The sequence below is a fragment of the Cavia porcellus genome, unplaced genomic scaffold, assembly GCF_034190915.1.
Source record: "Cavia porcellus strain 051 isolate PalLab524CR breed Dunkin Hartley unplaced genomic scaffold, mCavPor4.1 scaffold_9, whole genome shotgun sequence".
Lineage (NCBI taxonomy): Eukaryota > Metazoa > Chordata > Mammalia > Rodentia > Caviidae > Cavia > Cavia porcellus.
The window spans coordinates 68,561,231-68,587,882 of NW_026947492.1; the positions used below are offsets into that span (position 1 = coordinate 68,561,231).

The 26,652-nt window shown below is 39.6% G+C and overlaps 1 long non-coding RNA gene across 1 annotated transcript; it reads right to left on the minus strand.

Moving 5' to 3' along the window:
• Window positions 1-11,097: 11,097 nt before the first annotated feature.
• On the minus strand, window positions 11,098-25,305 carry LOC100715776 (uncharacterized). Its single transcript, XR_010049858.1, has 3 exons — window positions 25,281-25,305; window positions 23,894-23,994; window positions 11,098-14,076 (listed from the first exon to the last, which is right to left on the minus strand). It is a non-coding gene; the product is annotated as an uncharacterized LOC100715776 (long non-coding RNA).
• Window positions 25,306-26,652: the final 1,347 nt, after the last annotated feature.

Genomic DNA, 26,652 nt, shown 5'->3' on the forward strand with positions numbered 1-26,652 from the left:
TTTCAATTACTGTAGCTTTCAGATGTGTTTGGTACGTATTATATTAGGATATCATCCTTTTTTAATATGTTTTGCTCTGCGACTATTTTGTTATCCAGATATGATTTTGAAAATTGTAACTATTAGAATGTTTTGTGCAAATTAGCATTTTGAAATTTTTTTATGACTACGGTTTTTAGTGAATTATGATTACATTCTGGCGAGTTGGTTCCTGTAAGCACAGTAATTTTTTTTTCTTTCTTTCTCCTTCCCTTTTCTCCCGTCCTCCACAAAACAGCGCTGCACAGTGACTTTGTCATAAACGCATTTATCTTGCTGTGTGTCCCAGCGCCCACTCCCTGTCTCCTCCTCTCTTCCACCTCCCTAGTGGCCCCTTCTGACTCCTTTTCTTTTTCCCAAAGGTCTCAGAAATTACCTTGTTAATTTATCTGCCGTAATTCATATGAACCCTGCAAAGTATTAAAAATTAGAAGAGGTGACCCTTAATGGAATTCCTGCCACGGGCTGCTCTTGCTGCTGATCTGTTTAGCTGAGTTTTGCTTTTGGGTGGCAGATACTATTCTATATAGCTAAGATATTTAGAAATATTGTGGGCAGTTAGACAAGGGAGGGCCCTTCACCGGTCAGTGCAGAAGACAACTGTGGCTGGAGTCCCATTCACTGAGTGCCAGGCTTCAGGAATAAGTCAAAGGACTGTTATTCACATACTTTTCCTAGGGATTAACAGCAGGTAAATAGGTACCAATCACTTTGGACAGAGAACCAATTTGGCCTTACCCCACCTTGTAGGAGACAATATGAGTGACTCCCCTTGCATGCAGAACATTTGCTGCAATACCGATTATATTGGGACTTATTTTCATATACTGATATGTAAAGAGTTGACTATTTCTTTCTCTCTTCAATTGGCTCTAACCACTGCAAATAAACCTAAGAGAGGTATTGATATATAATCCCTAAAGCCGTCACACAGTTTTAGGTTTCCTGGCATAGTACACTTTGTAAAAGAGGAGCCAAATGGGATTGTAGAGCCATCATCAGCTCTAGGAATGTCAGCTGGGTAGGAGCCTCAAAGCCAGAGGCTATCACTCCTCAGGGCACAAAATTTACAGATCAGAAATAGAAGCAACAGCTTCCTTATAAACCATTCAAATGTTATCTTAATTGTATTATGCAGATTGATCCCTCTCCAAGTCATTCTCCCTGACTTTTACAAAGTGCCTACCCACCTAGCCAGCTCAAGTTACTCATTCAGTTCAGGCAGTCCTCACTATCTCTCATCCTGGAGCCCCATCCCCTTCTTCCTAAGACAATAAATTCAGAGAGAGGCCTTGGATCAAAGCCTTTGTCCACATATCCTCATGGGGATTAGATTTAGGACCCCTTGGCTGCATTTAACTTTGATTATGTCCTGGTGTCTTTACTCTTCCGATGGGCAGCATTGCAGGTGGTAGATCAGAATTAACTGCCCAGATTCCAATAATGTTTCAATGGGATTATAAAGAAAGCTTTTTGGATTGTGAGGAAGACTGAGACAGGGATTACAATCCTTGGATAACAATACTCAGTATGTGGGATTACGATATTTAGCACACAACATGGCAAGAACACATGATCTTCATAGCACAAGCATGGATCATCAATGTACTGGACCTTGTGTGATAAATTTTAAGGTAAGTAGAGCATTTTCCTAATTATATTTGATAGGGTTATTTCCAAAAGTTATGAAGTATAAAACAAAAGAGGCCTTTATTCTGAGAACACGGAGCGAGATAACCGACCCCCCCCCCCCCCGCCAGCACTGGAGTCCGGCTTTCTCTCTGGTGGACACGTGACATGGGGGGTATATAAGTAGCCTAAGCTTAGGGTAGTGCCCTAGGGCCATTAGAGATGCCCAGGTATCTCATTGGCACACGTTTGGCGCCAGGGGCAGATTCCTAAGGGTGGGGGGAGATAGAGTCACAGGTAAATCTCTAGGGGTGGGGGAGGTTCCCACTGAGGCTTTCCTGGCTACAGTGTCCAGCCTGGGCCAAAACCCTTTCAATATTATTCAGATGAAACTAGTAACTATAATCTAAGGGTCATGGGTATTTAACTGTGGTCCAGAAATATTCATTATGTGCGGAAGAAAAAAAGCTTCAGTCTATTGATTATAAAGATATTAAAAGATGCAAACATCGCTGTGTCAACTAAAAGTTTTTAAACTGCTCCAACAAATACCTCTGTTTTACCCTTCCTTCCCAAAAGCCTGTACACTTGATAGGAAACTTTGGGATAAACTAGATAAAACCCTTCTGAAAGACACAAAAAATAAAAATGAACAACTCTAACCTGAAACTGTAGCTTCCTTTCCTTTAGGAAAAATAGCCCTCAGGTCCTTACAAATTAACTTGAAAAAAGACAGTGACCACCATCAAAGTTACATTACAAAAGACAACATAGTGGCTAGTTGAAGTAGAAAAGAGCCCTGAAGTGGTGGTAGCAAACAATTCAGAGTACCATAGTAATTCGCCTCCAATAAGTTGATAGAGATAAAGGGTGCATATTTAAAAATGCAGGTAATCAAATGAGTTCACTGTTGCAAAATATTCACAAAGAAATACAAAATCTTTCCAGTGTCTTAAATACTGGGCTTCACTTGTGACACCTAACTCAGAAGCCCCTAGTGTGGTTGGTACAGCCCTCCCTCTCCCATACTACAGACTGATCACAGCACACCTCCCACTTCCTCACTCACAAAAACACTCAGGTACCTGCCATGGTCTATCCTCAGGCTACGTGTTTCCCAGTAACTGACGAAATTAATCTGGATAATCCCACAAGAAAACATGACACACAGAACTGCTTTTAATTTCCTACTCCTCAAAGAACTCAGACAGATTGTCCTACATAAAGGGGTTCAGGGTTTTGAAACTTTGGGTTGTTAGACAATAAACTTCAAGGTTTTCAAATGGTGCCAAATGATGTTACAGTAAGGACACTGATTTCAGAGCAAGCACAAAATAAGACAGTAGAGATGCAAACATTCAGACCACAACACAAGCAATGCTGTCTGGTGTGGGACAAGTCGCTGACTTAAAAGTTCAAGTCCATATCCCACTTTTTCTTTCATACAGTGTAAACAACTTTGATGTCATACATGGATTTCTGTCCCAGAAGATGGTTGACCTAAAAAATAGTTCCTTTACTCAAAATTTAGTTACAGAAACTTACACACAGTTTGTAGCTAGACTACAGAAGCAACACATAGACAGGTGTCTATCCTTCGTTAGCATATGACAATGCTAACGAAGACTGCAAAAGCGCCTTAGCATCAGTCCTTCAAACTAGAGATTTACCATGTGTATTCCAACATGCCAAAATACTGGATCCACCACCCATGCTTATGTACTCATAACACAGTCTATATCCCAACATCTTACTGATAGGTTAAATGTGATTCAGTGCTTTAATTGAGGCAAAGGAGACCATGCTAGCCCTATGCAGCATCTCTAAAGGCCCCAGTTCCTTTATGTAGGCTGTGCCTAGACTGTGTCCATGCTGTATGAAAGGGTTTCACTGGAAGAAACATTGTAAATCTAAATTTCATAAGTGAAAGGTTCTTGAATGAATGACTGTAAAATCATGGCGGTGGTCTAAAGTGGTGGAAGACTAAAGTGGGAATGCTTACCACTTCTGCTGCTTCTTCAGCCCTAATTGCAACTCTCCTTCCTGATTGCATGCACAGAGAATTCCAATTGGTTCCTCATGTGTCATCAATGCCCCCTTCATGAGCCACTTCTGATCAGAAGTCCTATAACCCTCTGCCTCTCTGTATCTGGTCGAAGGAGACAGCCCTGTCACCACGGTACCAGAATACTCTTAACAATAAGAACGGCACACTCTTAAATCGTGACCAAAGAAAGTACCTCAATAAGAATGAGACCCCTCAGCCTATACTCCAGTAATTAATAACCAGTTAAGCCAGTTTTATCCAGCCTAGCAACAATCTGTCTGTGTCCCCTGTTTCCCTGGCCCCTGCATCCAATCACAGTACTCAATTAGATTTTCCTGGGACTCCTTACACTAAGAATAAAAAAAAATACAATTTTGATTCCCACTGAAATTACCATTCTTGCCCTTAACTCTGCACATTAACCTGTTAAAAATGAGCCTTTAAGCAACAAAGTCGATTTTTTTCCTAGAGTATTTCACTTCATACAAACACAAATTAAATGACACAGCTCTTAATGGACTGGTGGATATGAACACTGATGTCACTGTAAGAAGCAACCAGTCATGGATCCCTACTTGGTGGTTTAGGCCCGCCTCCGGAGCTTTGATAGGTTCAGGCTTCCCTCAATTACTGCCACTACCTTATGTCAGCCATGATAGGCATAGTAACGTCACTTGTTGGCCCTAGGTTAACCAATATAAAGCTGAAGTTAGGTTTATGATAAAAGCCATTGGTACTTCTGTGCAAAAGAGATTGGAGATCTTATTTACATCATTAAAACAACAACAACAAGGTGATAAAACTCAAGCCCACACTATTTTTCCCCATATGAAAAGTTATTTTTAATTCATTCAAGAGCACTTCATCCAGACGTTCTGATTACATTAGTTGAGTGAACTGGCACCAAAGTAAAATCGGTCGAAGGGAATTGATGTACCTACATTGCACAACACATTTTCTTTTTTTTTTTTTTTTTTTTTTTTTTATTTATTTAAGAGGAAAAAGAGAAAAACACAAAACAAACCAAAGCGGCGTAAGGGTACATGCAATACAGAACTACAAAACAAAAAAACAAAACAAAACAAAAAAACATAACAGTAAGAAATCACCTGCTAGTAGATTACACACTATCTTCTTGAAAATAGTTCCTCAAATCACAGTATCAAAGAACACAAGGTGGACATTCAAACAGGGAGACTGCAAACAGCTGTGTTCAATGTTCCAAAAACATTGATAAAGTCAGCTATTTAACACCCCCAAACACACTTGCTGTTATATCCGTTAGAGCTCTTTTTCTTTTTTTTTTTTTCCCCTCTCTTTTTTACAACAAAATTTACACATCTTGGATTTTATTACTCCTTAGTGCTTATTACTTTCTTTGGGGGGGGGGGGGAAGAATACAGTCAAATATGGCAAAACAAAGCTGTCAGTCAATACCAAGGATAGACATAGCACATGGTGTAGAACAGAGTACCAGTTTATCAACAATGGTTATCAACGTTGTCCCTTGTTTCCTTAAAAAGAATTGTCTATCTTATTAGATATTATAAAGTTGGACAAAACAGTAGAGAACAAGACCAATAAAACTTAGGCATTGTAAACATTACAGGACTTCCAAAGAAGACAATAGTCAAACCAGAATGAGTATCTTAGTGAATCTTATTGTCTTCAAAGTAGTTGCCTATGTCTTCAAACTTGATACTATCATATAGAATGGAACAGTCTAATCAGTCAAAACAAGATCGTGGGAGTACTACAGGACTTCAAAACAAGTTAATAGGAAATCGAAAAGAGTTACTATTTATATATCCTAATTTTTTTGAATTTTTTCTTTAATTAAGACAAACATAAGAAATGACTAAATAATTTTTTTTTGAAACAATAAGGGGGAGATTGAGATAAAGCAGGACATAACAATATAACAATAGAGGTCACAGCATGACTGTTTCAACAACCTAGTACTTCACCACCTTATAACCTGACTTAATAGTAGTTACCATAGTGTCTTTTTCCTTGAAATATTTGGATAAAACTTCATATACTCTAGCTTCAAATATTTTCATATCAAGAAGCCCAGAATAAAGCCTTTCTAATTAATGAGTGAAAACTTTATAAGGCTTCAAGGCCACCTAATGGGGAATCATGATTACCACATATTTTTATATATTTGAATCATTATTTACATTAGGGAAACTATTCGGTATTCACACATGCGAGATTGATTTATTTCACTAATGAGTATGGTCTCAAGCTGCGCCCATTTATTGATAAATATCTCAATGTGATCCTTCTTTATAGCTGAATAATACTCCATTGTATAGAAATACCACAACTTTTTTATCCATTCCTCAGTTGACGGGCACTTGGGTTGTTTCCAAGATCTGGCCATTACAAATTGTGCTGCTATAAACATAGGTGCACATATATCACTGTGGTATGATGCTTTCAGTTCTTCTGGGAATATGCCTAGAAGTGGAATAGCTGGAATAAATGGGATTTCCAGTCCCAACTTTTTGAGAAATCTCCAGACAGATCTCCACAAAGGCTGTACCAGTCTACACTCCCACCAGCAGTGCAGGAGAGTTCCTTTTTCCCCACAGCCTCTCCAGCATTTGTTGTCGGTTTTCTTGATCCTGGCCATTCTTTCAGGAGTGAGATGGTATCTCAGTGTGGTTTTAATTTGCATTTCTCTAATGACCAATGATGATGAGCATTTTTTCATGTATTTATTTGCCATTTGCATTTCTTCATCTGAGAATTGCATATTCATCTCAGATGCCCATTTTTGGATTGGATCTTTGAATTTCGGAGGTCTGAGTTTCTTTAATTCTTTATATGTTTTAGACAAGAGGCCCTTGTCTGAGAGAGAGTTCACTAAAATCTTTTCCCAGTTGCACAACACATTTTCAAAGTAAAAAAGACTAGAAAGGGCTGGGATGTAGCTCAGCGCAAAGTCCCAGGGGTCAGTCCCAAGTACTGGGACCAGCACACCCCGAATGCTTCCAGAGTGTCCTCTCTGAGGAACGCTGCTGCCCCTGCCCAGGACTCATGCAGCCCGCCCTGTCCCAGTTCTTTTTAAGAATCAGTTTCCCACTCTTCCCATGCCCTCGCTTCCTGGGTTGCTCTGGGAACCGCCCGCTCCCTGGTGGTCATCAGTGGTACCACATTCCGGGAGGACAGTTTCCATGGGGGAGGGGGCTGGGGGTTAGGGTTAGAGTGCCATGGTGAAGAGGAGTTGCCAAGGAGGTGCGGGGTGGGGACGATGCGGAGGGAGGACATCTGGCCCTGTATTGAAAGCGCTACATTTAGCATTTTTAAGGTCCTGCCACGCGTAAGGCGCTGTGCTGCAGGCTGGTGGAAATGCTGAAGTTAAGCCGATCTCAGGTTTGTAGCGGTGGCACATGCCTGTAATCCCAGTGCTCTGGAGGCTGAAGCAGTTTAACAGCCAACACAGTGGCCCGCCAAGGTCATGCATCAAAACGCAAATATAACGAAGTGCTGGTGACATAGCTCAGTGTCAAGGGCCTCGGACCCAAAGTCCTGGAGCCCCTGAGGCGTTCAGAGAGGCCCAGGAGTTCTAGGGTTTGAAGCATCTTCCCCTGGCGGCAGGCCCTAGAGCTTGAATGGTGGTGAGTTTTGTTACCCGAGACAGCAGTCACTCAGACAGGCACATGACACATGCGTGCAATACCATGACTCTGGAGGCTGAGGCAGGAAGATCGCCATGAGTTTGAGATCAGCTTGACCTCATAACAAGACTCTGCCTCAAAACAAACAGAAGAAACAAAACAGGTATCTGTGCCAAAGAGCCACCTACCTGAAATGAGGTTTAGGGAACAAATTCCCCGGGTTGTAACCTGCTTGTGTAGCCATGGTTGATGCCTAGTCTGATTATTTTTGGCATTCAATCGGAAAGTGGAGCAGAGAAAATGAGAGAGATAAGAAGGAGATAAAGGAGAAGGCCTTTAATGTGGCCATAGGAGAGCTTCTTGGGGCAGAGGGTACAGAGGCTCTCAAAAGAGAACAGAGAAGTGGGACAATTTTTATCAGTTTTGGCTGGGGAAGGAGTTTGGGAGGTGTGCAAAATGACATATTAACCGCTGATTTGAAGGAGCATCTGCCAGTGTAAAACAAGAAACAGAAAGATTTACTGGGGGGTGGAGGTGGATGCTTGGGTGGCTGTGGAGTTTTGGAACTAGAAAGGGGTATGCGCATGCGCAAAACTTGGAACGGGTTCGGCGCACGTGCATTCTAAAACAGCTATAGAAAGTAATGGTGCTTTATTATCATCTGTGTCCTCAGAGATATTAGAGCTACTGCTCTTCCTGTTTATGAAACAGTTTACTATTTATGCCACTGAACACAGAGAGATGTTAATCTCCTCCATGATCTACATTCAAGTACCACTTGCATATAGTAGAACTTACTAAATAGAGCACTTTCATTTTTTCTCTAACATTCTTTATGCTCTAATTGCTACAGTTTTAGTTTATCTGAAAAAATGTCTTCATTTGACAGGAAATAGATTCAGATAGCCTCATCATAAATGGGAATTTGGACTGTAATATATATGAGTTACTGGGGATCAAATCATGACCTTGTGTTTAGCTAAATTCCTAGCCTCTACAATAATATAAAATATAATTGAAAGTGTAATTGCTTGACTTTTCAGTTTTCTGTTACTATTGTTATAACCTAAGCCCCTAACTGCTGCGCTGTCATAAATTGCCCTAATTGTGCTAATTGTGCTGTTCTTTACAAAAGAAGTGCTTGCTGTTCTGCAAGAAATGATTAACCTCAGGACATTACCGAGAATTCTGTAAGGTCCAGCTGCCAGCTGCAATCTAATTGTGTCAATAGCCTTAGCATTTCTGTGGTTTTTTGCTTTATAAGTCACTGCCTTTAGCTGTAAGGTGCGCAGTCTTTGGGTTGATCCTAGAGAGACTGCGTCACCAGGCCTGGAAATAAAGACTTTGCTCCCCAAATTTTAATTTCTTGCTTCCTTGGGTTTTATTCTGGGGTCCGAGCTATCACAACTATAATAAAATCCATGAGATAATTAAGCAGGGGTTTAGCCCAGCTGCACAACCACCTGCCTGGCAAGTGGGAGGTCATGAGTTAGATCCCCAGTACCAAAACAAAAAAACAAACCCAGCTAAAATAATTAGCATAAGAAAAGAAGAGGTTTATTTTGTCTCATAATTTGAGTTTTCAGTCTGTAGAGGTATTCCTTTAAGGCCACAAAAGGAGGTGCGAAGCTGGGCCAGTGTCCAGTCATCTAAGGACTGCTAACTAGACTCCATCTTCTGAAGGTTCACCTACTTCTCAGGAGAAGCACTTGAAGACCAATTGTCTAACATTATGCTTGAACCAAGCAGCTGATTCAAGATGAGCCAGATGTTTGAATTAACTGACAAATAGCTTAAAGCAGTTTGTACAACTACAGTTGATGTGGTTTGATATGGGCAGAAAAATGATGCACTCCAAAATTAAAAAGGAAGTGGTTTATTAGCTGAGCTCAGTGGCCACACTGTCCCAGAAAAGCAGCCAGGGAAGTGAGTGCGGAGCCAGGGGCTGCAGGGAGTTATAAAGTAGCAAGTCTCAAGGCAAGGGATCAGGGTCTTAGGATCAGTTTTTCCCCATAAAAGGTAATTTGGTTTAGTTTAGTTTAGTAATTTGGTTTGGTTTAGTTTTACAGGAACGGTGGGGGCGGGGAGGACACAAGCAGTTATAAGAACCAGGGAGGCAAGGAGGGGGTTACATGGTGGGTATGCTATGAGGTTGCAACTTAACTGGCAATTGCACAAGCTTTACAGGAAGAGATTTACAATAAGTATAGCACATTTTCAGTTTTTGAGCTTATAACATGGTTGATTAACTAGTGGTTGACTTGTAACACCCAGCAGAACTGTGTCAGGGTTTTGCTGGGTATGGAAGGCCACCTGAAGTCTATTGCCAACAGCATAAAAGCAGAACGGGAGGGGAAGATAGTGTGCTGTTGGCCTTCCTGGAGAAGCTTGTCACACTGGCTTTCCCAGTAATATCCCAGCTGTTCTCATCCTTAAAGGAGCTCAAGGCCTCCCTGTCACTGTGTTTCCCTTCGGGGAGCACTGGCTCTTACCTGGAGCTTCACTTCCTGGTTCCAGTGCAGATCGCTCAGCCTGCTCCCACAGATCCTTCATCCCAACTGTAGCAGACTTTCTAGCTGCCACTACTGACCCTTGGGCCTTCCCAGTGCACACCCTGGAGGCAGACTCCCATGAAACCTCATGGCTTCTAGGCCTCCAGTTAAACTTGTGAAAGATAATGCTTTGGGCTGTAAGTCTTAGCTTGACTTCAGCAGAACATTGCCATGGGATCCAGGTCCTCTGCTGAAGTTTTTGGGTGTGTAGTGTGTGGAGAGATCTCTTAAACTCTTTTGCGTTTGACTCTTTGGGAGGTTGTTATGAAATAATCTTATAAATTAGGGATCCTGTATTAAATCTTTTCCCATGTAAACTCAACTATTTTTGTTTTCTTTTTGTAAGGGAATCAAACTCAGTACCTCAGGCTTGCCAGGCATGTGTCATCCTGCCCTATAACAACCAATTTATGGAACATGCAGCTTTTATAAATATAGATAATGGACTGCTTTTCTTCATATTTATTTTGTATACCTATGTGTTTCCAGATATTGTGGCAATTAATGTCACTGTGTATTGTGACCTTAATTCTCTGATGAATCTAAGATATTTTATATTGATGTTAATATTTAGTTGCTTCAGTGTTTTTTTGAAAGGATGAGAGTAAAGAGTTTCAAGCTTTCTACATTTTGAAACCCAAATTGGATGTTTCTGATGTTGTTTTCTACATCTGCAGTAAGTCTTTTGTTGGTAACTCCTTTCTGTGCCCAGCTGTCATTTCTTAGGCTGCCGGTTCCCCTCAGTGTCAGCTGAGGAAGAGATGGAGATCCAAATGTAAAAATGCAGGAGATTCTCACCAAACACCATATCCACTGCGTAGTTCTCCTGTTTCATTGAAGGAGGAGAACAGGCATTTTTCTTCATTCATTTGAAATACTACAACCTTCTACCTCGATGAAATGACTAAAGCTAAGCGAGGTGAACAGAATACTCAGTACACTATTGTTGAGACATACTCCACTTGTTACTACCTGTACAATCATGCATAATAAACATGATATTCAGCCTGCCACGGTGGCACATACTTATAACCCTAATAGTCTGGGAGGCTGAGCCAAGAGGATAAGTTCCAGCTCAGCCCAAGAAACATAATGAGACCATGTCACAGAATAGAAATGAAAAGTAGCTAGGGATGTAGCAGGATGGAGCTTGTTGTAAAGTCCCTAGATTTACTCCCCAATACTGAAAAAACAGAACAAATAAAATAATGAATACTTTTATTTAAAAATACAAAAAAGAGCTTCCAATAAAAGGAATTTTGCAGGAATATGAAAAATTACTACATACCTATGGAATTAGAAACAGTCAACAAAAACATACAACTATCTAATAAAAAAATGTGTCATCCTTTTTTTCTTTTCTTTTTTTTTTTTTTTTCGTACTGGGAATCAAACTTAAGACCTCTAAGCAGGTGTTGTGCCACTGAGCTATATTCCTAGCCCCTAAACCTGTGATCTTTAACTGTATTTTACTTTTTCTTTTTCTTTTTTTTCCTGTTGGTACCAGGGATCAAACTCTCAATCTCTCAATTGCCAGACAGGCACTTGTACAGCTGAGCTAAACCCCCAGCCAACCTGTATTCTATTTTTAAAAATTCAATGGGGGAGGGGAGAAGTGTCCATAAGTCAACTGATACAAATGCTTTAAAATCATCTATTTTAGTCAAATGAGGATGAGCCAAAAATTTAGACACCATGTTGGCTTATTGCTTGCATGCCAAGCACTAAAAATTCTGTGTTTGTTTGGTTTTTAAAATGCTATATGAAGTGAATTTCATGCTTATTATTTTCTACAAATGGTAATCTGATTTCAACATAATGTATTTTATAGGGACCAATATGTGGCTAATACCAGAAGTATACACACATACAACACTCTAAAATTGTGAGGAAGAAATTTATGTGGCAAAACGGCAGTAGTGTTGATAATGGGACCAAAACATGAGGCTTCTCTAGAGTCTACCGTAGTTCCTCTGTCGGTAACCTGCTTCATGGAACAGGGTTACTTCTCATGTTTTTTCTTTTTTTCTTGAGACCGTGTCTCACTGTACATTCAGGCTGGCCTTGAGCTCACTATGTAGCACAGTCTGTCCTCAAACTCACAGTGATTCTTGACTGAGTCTCCTGATTGCTGCAATTACTTGTATTATTTTTCAATTATTATTAGAGCAAGTATTTATTGAGATACTTCAGTAGGAGCTTAATACTCAGTTTATGGTCTTACAGTGATCCAATTTACCAGGTACAGTGCTTATATAAAACTCTTTCAAGAAAACACACAAAACAGTCAAGCATATTAGTCAAAGTTACACTGCTAGGATATGCAGAAATAGGATTTGAATATGGATAGTGTGAACACAGCTTTTTTCTGGAGTCTAGATCATTGATGGGTTTTATTGTTAATTTCTATTTTATTAGTACATGTTTGCAGTATATAATGTTAAATTCATAATGGGGAGATGGTACATGTACATAATGCATTATAATTTTTTCATGTGCCCTTCTTTTCTCCTTGCTCCAGCCTGCATCTCTTAGTCTCTTCCCCATTTACAAAAGATATACGACCCTGTTTTCTATGATGAGATTCTGTTTTTCATTCCTGGATGAAAAAGAAACATGGTTATAATGCGAAAGACTCATTCTTTACTGAGAACATCCCTATAAACAATCTTCCATGTACAGGAAGTTAGGTGAAAACTTTCCTCCACCTTTTCTCAGTGGTGGAGAACAAGGCTGTAAAGATTGGACCCAGAAGTTATCTCAGTAGCAGTCTTTCTTAAGAGGACTCGGTTGGTGGATTGGGGAGACCCAAGACAGAAGCAAAGCTCCTGCCTGTGAGTTCCTCAGTGCCCAGGCGGGATTGAGGAGAACAGCCCCTCCGACCCACAGACAGCAACCAGCTGATTTGGAGGTACTGTATTATCTGAGTCTGCAACCATGAAGCCTCGCAGCTATTTAGAGGACAATAATATGCAATATTTTCTGTTGTAGATCACATATTATCTTATCACTGTTTCATTTGTTTTATTGATCTGCTTTATTTCCTTTAAAATTAAATAGAGATAAAAACCCTGGAGTAATTTGTAGGAACCAAAAATGTACAACAGATACTGTGAAGGTTAAAGAGGAACAAATGTCTAAAAAGAGAAGGTGGTTCCCTGTGCTAATTTGCTATTACTTTTCTTTTATCAGTATCATTTTCATTGTTTTCTTTGGTTTTATTCTGTGTTATTTTGTTAGATTCTATTATGTTTGATAGTATGGCCCATTGTTTTGAAGATAATGGGTATATTGTAGTAGCCATTTTAGATTTTCTATTTTCTTCTTTTGAAGTCCTGTATTGTTCTCATTGGTTTGTTTGACTGGCTTTATCCTGTTTTTTTTTTTTTTTTTTTTTTTGTTTTTTTTTTTTTTTTTTGGTTTTGTTCTCTTTAAGTTTTAAAGAAGTGATTTCCTGGGAGTCTGAGAAGTGATAAAGTTTCTCTCCTGAGCAAATGTGATATTAAGAAGAAAACAGCACCAGAGAATGTGTAGATCCCAGGATGAGTGAAGGACGTCCAAATGGAAGACCAGGAGACAGTAGACAGAGAGACTAAAATGGAGCAGGGCACTCAGAGGCAGGAGATGCAGGCCTTGGCCAGAGGCCTGGCTGGGAAGAGGGAGAGGGTTTAAGAAAAGTCATACGTTTGGCCCACAAAATGTCACAGGCTCTGAATATCCCCCAAGACTGAAAAATGGAACAACATTTCCAGGAAATGAACACAAAGAGAATTTATAGATGAGAAAATTATGGTCTGTCATACTGTAGAATGAGAAAGTATGAGCCTCACAGTCTGGAAAAACCCTCACACGACTTGGAGGAGCAGGTAATGAAAGGGCCACAGTCCAGGAATTAGAGTTGTCAGACACCCAGAAACATGGTACTTAACCTCGTCCTGCAGCCCTATGACCCAGGAGCCATGCTGAGGTTGATAGTTTGGAACACTGAAGATAAGGGGGTTTTGAAGTATCTTGCATCATCTAATCCAAGATCCAGTTGGTATAACAGAGGTTGTGACAGGATTTGTGGCTGTGGCGCCTCCAAGAGAATACTCAGATGGATAGTTTGTTACTGCTGTTGGTCTGCTAGGTGCAGAAAGGACAACATTTGGACTGTTGCTTGGAGCCGGTATCCCAGGAGCTGTGGAAAAATTACAGTGTCGGTGAGGGACATGATACAACACCATGAGTGATGTTACAAGAATATCTTTGGGAAGATCTTTAAAAGGAACTGAAAGGAACTTCACTCAGGAGTCTCAAGGAGGGGTAATACATTTGCAGAGACATACAGTGTATGTGTATATCTGTGGGAAGGAGAAATGTGAGTCTAAAAATATGAGAAATAGTGTTAAATATATTGAAGGGAGGGAGGCTTATGAAACTATAATTTCCCTTTAACCAAGTAGCATTGAACATTCATTGCCTTTGAAATGATGAAAATAATAAATGTAGACAAAGAAGTCACATTCACATCCTATTTCCTTTCTAGTCCATCAGAAGGCAAGGAACTATACTTGGTCAGTGAACTGGAGAATGCAGATGAATGGTCATTCCCCAATGATACCATCTCATCACCAGCAGATACTAATTTCCCGTCTTCTGTACTCACACTAGATACTGCTCTCTCTTCCCCAGTTAGCTTCTAACTCCTCTAGACTCCCATAGCCACACAAGTAACTAGCTTTCCTCACTACACCCTCCTATTTGGTGGTATTAGTGATTGAACCCAGTACCTACTGCATGCTGGGTGAGTGCTCTTCCACCAAGCACATCTCCAACCCTTTCAAGCTTTTACTTTGAGACTGGTTTCTTTAACGTGCAAAATTCTTCAGGTTCTGCTTGAACATGCGATGTTCCTTCCTCAGCTTCCTGCATGCTTGCTGCCATCGTGGGCATTTCAGTGCAGCCAGGCAGGCTGAGAGATGAGGCAGCCCCCCCACCCCCACACCAATCACACACCCATGGCCATGAGGGAAGCCTAAGTGTAGCTGCACGGGTCTGTAGAAAGCTACCCCAGCCACTTCCTCTCCAGAAACCTGAGTTCAGGAAAAAGTGGAAGGATTTTGCCCACATAATTCCCCTAGGGACGGGCAGCAGTGACTGATATTCTAAATAGGCATCAACCACCTTGAATGTAAGACCAAAACCTTCTTAACCCACCCCATCCAGGAAAGTCATTGTCCTTTCCCCATGAGCTTGCTGTATGACTTGATTCCCTATTTGATCCCCATTTCCTCAGTATTACCTAAGTGACTACTCTTGTAATCTGATTGGCTGACCATAGTTTTGTGCCACCTCACACCTGGATTGTGATGTTAGTTGTGCACAGTCCAAATAGGTCATTTTGAAGAGGATGGGGTGAGAATCAGCACTCCAGAATCCTTTAAATCACTAATTGTGACAGTAATCCCAACTCCTGAAAGTTAGGAAAGGAAAAGTTTATTTCTTACAGTTTTTGGAGGTTTTAGTCTATATATAGGTGGCTCCAAAGCAGGGTGGCATGGTGGGGCCATAGTTTATGGCAGCTGCAAACAGCAAGGCAGAAACCAGCAAGAGGGAGACACACACACCTTTTTCCTGGCATTATATTTCATCCTGGCTCCACCCCTAGGTCAATATAACACTCATACCCCCAATCTAAGTGCTAGACAGTGAATCAATCACAAAAGCACAATGCACGTGCATGAGGCCTAGGCACCACTGACATAAACCATGACATTCTACCCCTGGCCCCAGGACTCATGCACATCTTTTATACAAAAGACACTTGGTCCATCTCCAAGAATTGCCAAAGTCCTAACAGTTTTTGCATTGCTGAAAAGTCTAAGTCTCATGTTTCTTTTAAGATCTATGGCAAACTCTTAATGGTAAGCCCCTGTACAAATGAAACAAGGTTAAACATTTTTGAAAGGTCCAAGATAAACATTACCATTTTAAGTTGGGGCATTAAGCATTGTAAACAAAGGAAGTCCAACATCCAGCACAGTGAACACTAAGTCTTAGATTTTATGCTCAGCATCTGAAGCAATCTGGTTGTAAGCTCTAAAAGACTTGGGTGATTTCACTCCAATGGCACTTTTAGGGATTTTAGCTGTGGCAGCTTTTTTTTTTAAACCTTCTCAGCTCACTTTTTGCAGCTTTCCTTGGATGATCCATGTTTTTGGCTTTTTTAGACTTTTGCAGTCTCTATTTCACCTTTGGCTTTACCTTTACATGTTTAAAAATTGCTCTCTCAGGGACATACTGGTTGGTGTCCCAGGCCCTTTGCAATCAAGGTGGAAGCCATCTTACTCTCAGAATTTGTGCATTTTTTTGCACCTAAAATCAGCACCAGGTAGATGCCACCAATGTTTGCTGCCAGCTGGAGCAGTAGCTAGCCTTGTTTGTCTCTTGGCTGTAGGGGTCGATTGTCTGGATTGCTGGGCTCTGTGAACTTGATTGTAAAGAAAAGCTTTTCTATGTTGCTGCCATTTTAGAACTTCATGTGGCCTCAATTGCTATTTTGGAGCATGGTGCTCTGAAGCTTTTTCCTCTGAGCAAATTCTTTCACTTTTGCATTTTTGAGGCAGCAAAGGGTGGATACTCACTGCTTCCTTGGATGCCCAATGGCCATATTTTTTTTTTTTATTACTTCCTGTTTTTTCAGCAAAGTCTTAACTATCTTTATAATCTATAGTTTTACTGGAGTTTTCCTTTTGGCCAAACTCACATCATTATAAATTATCCTGATGGCTCTTTGCTCTTGATTTGCCACATAAAGCTGGCTATAAGCCCCCAACAATAGCCATGCCACAGCCTCAACATTTGACTGCCTTGAAATTTCCTTTTCCAGATTAATTAGTTCATTGCCCTTAGTCTCAGTCTCAGGCAAAGTCTCTGGGTTTGAGCAAAATGAAGACAAACTTTCTGCCAAGCCATGACACATATCATGGGGAGTCCAACAACCAATGCAGTCCTTCTTCCCAGCAGAAACCTTCCAAGCCTGGTCTTTACCATCAGGCTTTCTATCAGCATTCTGGTCTCCTGAGCTCTGACCAGAATCTCCTCTACAGAACAGCCTAAGCTGCTCCAGCTCTATGCATCCATGCAACCTGTCCAAACTATTTAAAACTTTGCCCACAAGCTATTTTTAAAGACTCTCAAAAAACATAGTCAGGTATACTCACAACATACAACCCCACTCCTGGTGCCAAATTCTGTCTTAGTTAATTTTTACTTGTTGCTGAGACAAAATACCTGATCCTCAAAGTTGGGAAAGGAAAGCTTTATTTCTTACAGTTTTTGGAAGTTTTAGTCTATCCATAGCTGGCTCCAAAGCGGGGTGACATGGTGGGGCCACAGTTTATGGGGCTGCAAATAGTAAGGCAAAAACTGGCAAGAGAGAGACACACACCTTGTTCCTGTCATTATATTACATCCTGGCTCCACCCCTAAGTCGATATAACACTAACACCCCCAATTTAAGTGCTAGACAATAAGCCAATCACAAATGCACAGTGCAAGTGCATGAGGCTGGGGGGCCACAGACATAAAACCCTGACAAAGAGCAATTATCAAGCATTATCCATATGCAAGGAAAAACCAAACATCTGCTTCAAGATCGGCCAGATGTTCGAATCAATTGACAAAGATTTTAAATTAGTTTTTACAACTGTGGTCAAAGTGGGGGATTAGCTAATAGGCTACTTATAGCACTCAGCTAAACTGAATCAGTGTGATTCTGTGTGTAGAAGGTTTACTTCAGGACTGTTGCCAAAAGCATTAAGTCAGAACTGGAGAGGAAGCTGGTGTCCTGTTGGTCCTCCTGGAGAAGCTTGTCATTCATCTGTTGTTACCCTCAGAGTACCTTGAGTCCTACCTGTCTCTGCAGTACTGTTTTGGGAAACACTGATCCTTAACTTGAGCTTTGCTTCCTGCCTCAACTATAGATCTTTCAGGTTCCTCGCACAGATTGTTCATTCTCATGGTGCAAATATTCTAGTTACCACAACTCACCCCTGGGCCTTCCCAGTGCATATCGTGGATACAGACTTGCTTGAAACCTCGTAAGTTCTAGGTCTCCAGTTGGACCTGTGGAGTACATTGCTTTGGACTCTAGGGCTCCAGCTAGACTTGAGTAGAACTTTGCCATGGGACCCAGGCTCTCTGCTGGAATTTTTGGGTCTCTAGTGTGTGAACAGATTTCCTGAACTGTCTTGCATTGGATTCTTCGAGAGGTCATTATAACATGACATTATAAATTAGGTGTCCTGTATTAAGTCTTTTCCCCTTGAACTCTGATTAAAACAACCAATTTATGGAACATGTAACTTCTATTAATATAGATAATAAATTGCTTTTCTCTATGTTTATTTTCTGTGCATAATTGTTTCCAGATTTCACCGTGGCAATTAATCTCATGGTACACTGTGGCCTTAATTTTCTGAAGAGTCTAAGAAAACTTGTTGATACTTATTTGGTTCATTTTTTTTTTTAAGTATGAGAGAAATGAATCTCAATCTTGTTACATGTTGGAACCTAAACTGGAAGTTTCTGATGTTCTTTTCTACATTTTCAGTAACTCCTTTGTTGGCAAGCCCTGTCTCTGCCCAGTGTCTCCTCCATTTTTTAAAAAATTTTTTTTGTGGGTACCAGGGATCGAACTCGTGACTGCCTGCTTGCAAGGCAGGCGCTTATGCCGCTGAGCTAAATCCCCAGCCGCGTCTCCTAAATTTTTAAGGCTGCTGGTGCATCTTAGGCTCAGCTGAGGAAGAGATGCAGATCTAAGTGTAAAAATGTAGGAGGTTCTCATTAAGCACTGTATTCCCTGCACAATTCTCCGTCTGTTGAAAAACAGACATTTTCCCTCATTTGTGTGAAATGCCACCATCTTCTACATCAGTGAAATGACTAAATCTAAGCAGAGCCAACAGAATACTCAGCACATCATTATTCAGACTTACTCCAAATGGACTTGTTACTACCTGCACAATCATACATAACAAACATAATACTCAGCCTGACATGGTAGCACAAGCTTGTAATCCTAATAGTCTGGGAGGCTAAGACAGGAGGATAATAAGTTCTAGATCAGACTAAACAATAGAATGAGACTTTGCCACAGAATAAGAAATGAAAAATAGTGGGGATGTAGCAGGATGGAGCTCAGCGTGGTTTCTAGACTCAATCCTCAATACCGAAAATATAGACAAAGAAAATAATGAATACTTTCATTTAAAAATACAAAAAATATGAAGTTATACTCAACTATTTCAAAGAAAGAGACATTGTGGTAGTTACTGTTAATTTTGGGTTTTCTTCTGGTGAAATACTGTGTTGCTTACATTGTGTTCTGATCTGGTTTGTTATGTCCTGTTTTGTCTTAATCTCTTTAAAATTTAAAAAAAATACAGAAAAGGATTGCCAATGAAAAGGAATTTTGCAGAAATATGAGAAATGACTAGATAGCTATGAAGTTAGAAACATTCATTTAGTAAAGAAAAACATAAAACTTGCTAATACATAGTCTATAATCTGTCTTTGGGAGGGTATCCAGAAGCAAACTCAAAACCTTGCACTGTCAGGCAGGCATTGTGCCACTGAGCCATATCCTCAGGTGTAAATCTGTGATCATTAAGTGTACTCTGTTTTTAAAAGTACAACTGGGTGTGGGGGTGCATTTTCTATCTTTCTTTTTTCATTTTATATAAAAAAACAGAAAAAAGATAGAAATAATGCAGACTTTCAAAAAAAAAAGAAATCAATACTAGTTAATATATTGCATATTGTTTTATTAGAAGTGGTTGTTCAGGTTACAAGATCTAGCTGTAAAAACTGATCAAATAATCAAACAGTGACAGCATAAATATTTTTTTGATGAACTAAGAGGTTAGTAGCATAGCTGTCTTACAACATATGTATACATAGTTGTATGTGTATACCTACACACAGACAACGTTTTCATTTTTTCTTTTTGTCCCTTCCCCTATCTCAGTTGTTCTTTCTTTCTGAGCACTTTCTTTCCCTTTCATTATTACAATATCTATTGTACATTTTGGATCTTATTACTCTTTCATTTTATTATTATTTTTTTACAATAGGGATATAATATGAAATTTACGAGTGTGAGTTTGACTTATTTCACTTATAAGTATGGTCTCAAGTTGCATTCATTCACCTATAAAAGCCTCAAGACTATCTTTTTTATAGCTAAGTAATATTCCACAGTATAAAAATACCACATCTTTTTTATCCATTCTGTAGTTGATGGCATTTTGGTTGTTACCAAGATTTAACTATTACAAATTGTGCTGTTTATAAACATGGGTGCACCTATAGCACTGTGGCATGACATTTTCAATTTTTGTGGGCAAATACCCAGAAAGAGACTATTTGGACTGAATGAGGCTTCTATATGTCAACTGATCCACATGCTTTAAAATCACTTAATTTGTTCAAGTGAAAATGAGCCAAAAATTTGGACAACAAGCTGGTTTATTGCTTGTATGCTGAGCACTTATATGAGATAAATTTCTTATTATTTTTTATTTCTTATTTATTTTTTGTTAATAGTAGTCAGATTCCCACAAAATGTATTTTGTAGGGAACAATATGTGGTTAATACCAGAAGTATACACACACATAACACTCTAAATTTGTGAGAAACAAAAATATATATGGCAAAGCTGTAGTAATGCTGATAGTGGCACCAAAATGAGGCTTCTCTAGAGTTAACTGTATTTACCCTTTGGATATCCTGGGACAGGGCTACTTACGTGTTTTCTGTTGATATATTTATTTATTTTTTTGTGGTACTGAGGATTGAACTCATGACCTTGTGCTTGCCAGGCAGGGGATTATGTGGCTGAGCTAATCCCCTGGCAGTGGATTATGTGGCTGTTTTGTTTCTTTTGAGACAGGGTCTCACTATGTAATTCAGGCTGGCCTTCTGCTCACTATGTAGTACAAGCTGGCCTTGAACTCTCACTAATTCTTTTCTCAGTCTTCTGATTGCTGGAATTACTTCTTGCATTTTTAATTTTTCAATTATTACTAAAACAAGTATTTTTTGAGATACTTCAGTAGGTACTTAATACTCAGTTTATTCTCTTGTGATCAAATTTATCAGGTGCAGTGCTTATGTAAAACTCTCACAAGAAAACACACATAGCAGTCACACACAAGCATATTATTCAAAGTTACACTGCAAGGATATGCAGTAATAGGCATTGCACATGGATATTATGAATACAACATTTGTTTTCTGGAGTATAGATCATTGGAATTTTTAAAAAAAATTTTTATTAGTATACGTTTGCATTATATAATGTTAAATTTATCATGGGGAGAGGGTACACATACATAACACATTATAAGTTTTTGATGTCTCCTCCTCCCTTCCCATCCTGCATCTCTTAGTTCCTATCCTGTTTGAAAAAGATCTATGACACTTGTTTTCTGTGATGACACTAATTTTCACCCCAGGATGAATGACCTACTCTGCTGTGAAGGGCTCATTTTTACTGAGAACACCCTATAAAGTGTGTTTGATGCTCAGAAAGTTGGATGAAAACTTTCCTTCTTCTTTTCTTAGTGGCAGAGAGTGAGACTGTAAGAGGTGGGCGGAGCAGTTACCTCAGTAGTGGTCTTTCTTAAGAAAACTCAGTGATTTCCTTGGGAATATGGAAAATGATAAAGTAAGATTCTCTGCAGAGCAAGTGAGATATTGAGAAGAAAACAGCACCAGAGAGCATGTAGATCCCAGTGAGTGAAGGATGTCCAAATGGAAGACCAGGAAATAGCAGGGCACTCAGAGGCAGGAGATGCACAGCTGGGCCAGAGGCATGGCAGGGAAGAGGGAGAGTGTGTAAGAAAGGTCACATATTTGGCCCACACATTGGCACAGGCTCTGAACATCCCCCAGGACTGAAAAATAGAAAACAGTACCAGAAAAGAAACACTGAGAGAATTCATAGATCAGAAACCCATGTTTGGTCTCACCAAAGGATGAGAAAGTATGAGTCTCCGTCTGGAAACTGCAACACGAGTTGGAGGAACAGGCAGTGAAAGGGCTACTGTGCAGGAATTAGACTTCTCAGACATTCAAAAACATGGTACTTAACTACTTCCTGTCTCCATATGACCCAGGAGTCACATTTAGGTTGGTAACTTGGAACTCTGAAGTTAAAAGGAATTTTGAAGCATCTTCCATCACATAATCCAATGCCCAGTTATTCGACCAGAAATTCAGGCCTGAATTGCCAGGTTTTGTGGCTTTGCTTCTTCTATGAAATATGAACTGGCTGGAATGGATCATTTGCTACCTTTGTTGAATTGTTACATGCAGAACTGAAAACATTTTTGCTTGGATTCAGTGTCACAGAAACTGTGGAAAAATGACAAATTTGGTGAGGGACACTGTAGGAGACAACAGAGTGACTCCCCTTGAAGGCAGAACTACTGCGGCAACACTGGTTAAACAGAGATTTATTTCAATATACTGATATGTACAGAGTTGACTATGGTATTTCCTTCTCTCTTCAATTGGCTGCAAACATTGCAAATAAGGCTAGCAGAGGTACTGCTGTGTAAACTCTAAAGCTCTCTGATGCTCTCCTGTTTCTTTGCATAGTGCTCTCTGTAAAAGATGGGCTCAATGGGATGGCAGAGCCATCAGCTTTGGGAATGACAGCTGGGTAAGAGCCTCACAGCAAGAAGCTATGACTCTCCAGGGCACAAAATTTAGAGATCAGAAGCTGAGGTAATAGCCTCCTAAAACAATTCAATTATTACTTTAATTGAATTATGCAGATTGATCCTTCTGCAAGTCATTGTCCCTGCTTTTTGCAAAGATGCTTTTCTCTCTGCCTGGCTAGGCAGCTCAAGTTACTCATGTAGTTCTTGCCTTCCTTACCATCACTCATCCTGAAGCCACCTCCTTCTTCATCAGATAATGAATTCTGGGAGAGGCCTTAGGTCAGGGCCTTTGTCTGCATATCGTCACTAGGGTTGGGCTTAGGATCCCTTGGCTGCCCTTAATTTTGAATATGTCTTTGTGCCTTTACTCTCATCGTGAGTTGCACTGGAGGTGGTAGATCGGTATTAACTTGCTGGGATTCCAGTAACATCTCATTAGGATTATAAATATAACTCTTTGCATTGTGTCGAAGACTGAAACGGGAATTCCAATACCTGGATTATAATATGCAGTATTCGGGATTACAACAGGACATGATAATACACCATGTGTGATGTTACAAAAGCATCATTGGGAAGACCTTAAAAAAGAACTGCAAGGAACTTCATTCAGGAGACTCAAGGAGAAGCAGTACATTTGCATGTGTGTGTGGAAAGAAGAAATACAAGTCTCAAAATATGAGAAATAAGGCATGAAATATATTGAAGAGAAGGAGGCTTATGAAAGGTTGATTTCCCTTTAACCCAAGCATTGAATATCTACTAACTTTGAAATGACAAAAATTCATACTACTAAATAGATGTCACACTAAATGTGACATCTATTTCCTCTCCAGTAGACCAGAAGGCAAGGTACTATAATCATCCGTTGAACTGGTGAATAAGGATAAATGGTCAGTTCCCAACAATACAATCATATCAACAAGCAGAAAATAATTTTCCTTTGTCCTACACCCATACTATGCACTGCACAATCCCAATTAGCTCCTCCCTTATCTAGAATCTCATAGCCACACACTTAACATACCTTTCCTTACTGTAGCCTCTTCCCATTTGGGTGGTATTAGTGATTGAACCCAGTACCTACTCTATGCAAAGTAAGTGCTTTCTCACCAAGCACATCTCCAACCCTTTTATACTTTTACACTGAGACAGTTTCCTTGACTTGCTAAATTGTTTAGGCTGAAGTTGATCTTGGAATGCTCCGGCCTCAACTCTCAACCTCCTGAGGAGCTGGTATTATAGGTAGGCATGTATCATAGCATCCACTTAGCTCTACTCACCTTGATGTGATTGTAGAATCCCTCTCAGATCAGGAGATTTGAACACGATCCTTTTCTCCTTGGGAAAAGTTCTTGGTTGCTGCACAGTCAATAACTTATTCCTAAGGAGGGAAAAACAGTGAACTCCTCATCTCATACCTGTTTGTTTAAAACACCACTCACATCTATCTTTTCATTTAACTTTTTTTTCATTTTTTGTCTTTTTGAGATACAGTCTCACTATGCAGTTCAAGCTGACCTTCAGCTCATTTTGTAGTTCTGGCTGGTCTTGAAATTTCAAGTGTCCTCCTGCCTCAACTTCCCAAGTGCTGGGATTTCAGTGATGTGCCATCACATGTTTTTACACTTGATTTCTTCCCTGGTGATCCTGAGAAGGGACAAGGCAAACTCTGTCCTGATCTTGAAGTTCTACGAAACATATCTGCCTTCTCAATCATTCTGTATGATCTTTGGAAGATGGAAACTGGTCAGAGTAGAGTATTTTTTTTTTGAACTATTTCAAAACAAAACTGCTCCCATGCATTATTGTATTAAAAGACAGAAAAACGCATGCAAGAGCTCCTGCCATGATTGTTCCTGAGAAACTGATCATTAATTACACTTATAACATCTGGCTCTTAGAGATCATGGGATATCAGGGTAGGAACCCTACCTGAAGATATCCAAGAACTCCAAAACTCTGTCAACAAAAAGGTCCTCAGATACCATCTGAGGTTTCAGGTTTCTTTTTTCTCTGGGAAAAATTACAAACATTTGGAGAAAGAACACGAAACTAATACCGATCTAAATTCCATGAATTTGGCAAAGCCTGACAGTTCCAGACAGGTATGCAATTGTAGACAGCAGGATGAGACCTTCCCAAATACTTCTGAACAATGTGAATAAAGTGCTTCATCTCTTTGCACTTGGGTCAAAATTCTGTTTCACAGACTCAACTCAGGTTTTTGGATGTGATCTCTACCATTTTCAGGAGGAAAATACAAACACTGTCTGTAGGAATTACCTTAATGGGTAATTCTTGCCACTTGGTAAGGAAGATGTATCTCATCTACAACAAATCAAGCCCCTATTAAATCCAAAACCTAGAGCTAGATTGAGGTCCACAGTGAATACAATGTTGACACCAAGGAGCTTGATGGAGTAACACCTTAGGCTTAATACCACCAGTGTTCTACGGCATGACTGTGCACAAATCAAATTCTACCATACAACTGGTCATTTCTGGTCTATTGTCATTAGTAACAAAACAGTCAAACTCTAAATGTGACAAGATGTTTATGTAGCACTACAACTAAAATTTCTATTCTTATTGAACACTCTAAAGCTTTTAATAACTATAAATTTCTTCTCATGCACAAAATGTCAATTCTTGCCATCATATACATACCTTTCCACAAAGTCCTTTACATCCTAATGAGAAAAAAAAAGAAAATATGAGTAACAAAAATAGACTTTTTTCACTTACAAAGTTTGTCATTCTCAGAAGAACCTGATATGTTGAGAATGGAGATTTTACAGTATCAACAATAAGAGTTAAGATAAAATGCAATTCAAACACCCCATGGCTACCCATGATGTTGTTTAAATAATACATGATGCTTTCAATTATGTTACATATGCATATGACAACTCACTATTATTTTGCAGGTATGAATAGGCCTTACAGAATCAAACATAAACAAATAATAATTCCAGAAATGTTTCTATGTTTTATGCTGAAGGGACAAGTAAACAAGTATTTTAACAAGGATTTCTTCTGACTTTACATGTTAACTCAAATGGACCTAACCATCACTTGAATTACATGTACAGGAAACTGTTTCAAAATCTATTTCTCCTTAGCTTTGCTAGCCAAATGCAGCTTAATATGTTCAGTAATGAAGAAGTCTATGGCCATGCCTCCCTGAACATGCCCTATCTCACCAATGATGAAGCCATGAAGATAAACACTAGGATGTGTAATATTTAATACAACCATGATGCCTTCTCTCTCACAATTCTTTCTCCTAAAACTTATAATATTTGCTCTGAATTTCAGGCTCTGTTATGCCAGTTTAGTCCCCACCTTTCATGGTTTTTAATCAGCTATTCATTTTATCATTGCAGATACACTTTTGTTAGGACAGAAATCTGGCAATGCACTGGCTGCTCTTCATTCTAGATGTCTTTCCTCCCTGTAAGTCTATGCAAAAAATAAGCCATCAACTGGGTCTAAGCATGTGTACAGAGTTTCTTCTTCATAATAGGCTCGTATCACCCAAATAAAATTCTGTATAAACTATAGAAAATTATGTTTAGAGGTAAAACAGGTCTGTTTCAGGAAGTTATAACTCTGGCAATTGCTGAGTTTTATAGCTCAAAGTTATCTTTGCAGTTGGGTTTACCAGTTACTTGAAATTCAAGTTTTCCATCTCCTTAGACTTTATTCCTAGGACACGAAAGCAATGGGACTCTCCTGATATAAACTTTGCAGAAATGAGAACTTTACTTCTACATTTTAACAAAAGTTGTAGAGCATGTATGACACCTGCCTGCATTAGATCATCCTAAACCATCTTAAAATTCACCCGTGTTGCTGCTTCAAACACAGGAACTGGATATAATTGCTAAGCTAGGATTAAGTGGCATACAATTCTGGACGAGCCAAAAATGCACCCATAAGAATAAAAGATGTGCAAAGAATGCATCGGGTAAGGTATGGCCAGCTCGAAAATGGTTTGAATTTGTATCTTTTTAAGAATTTGTTTTATTTTGAAGAG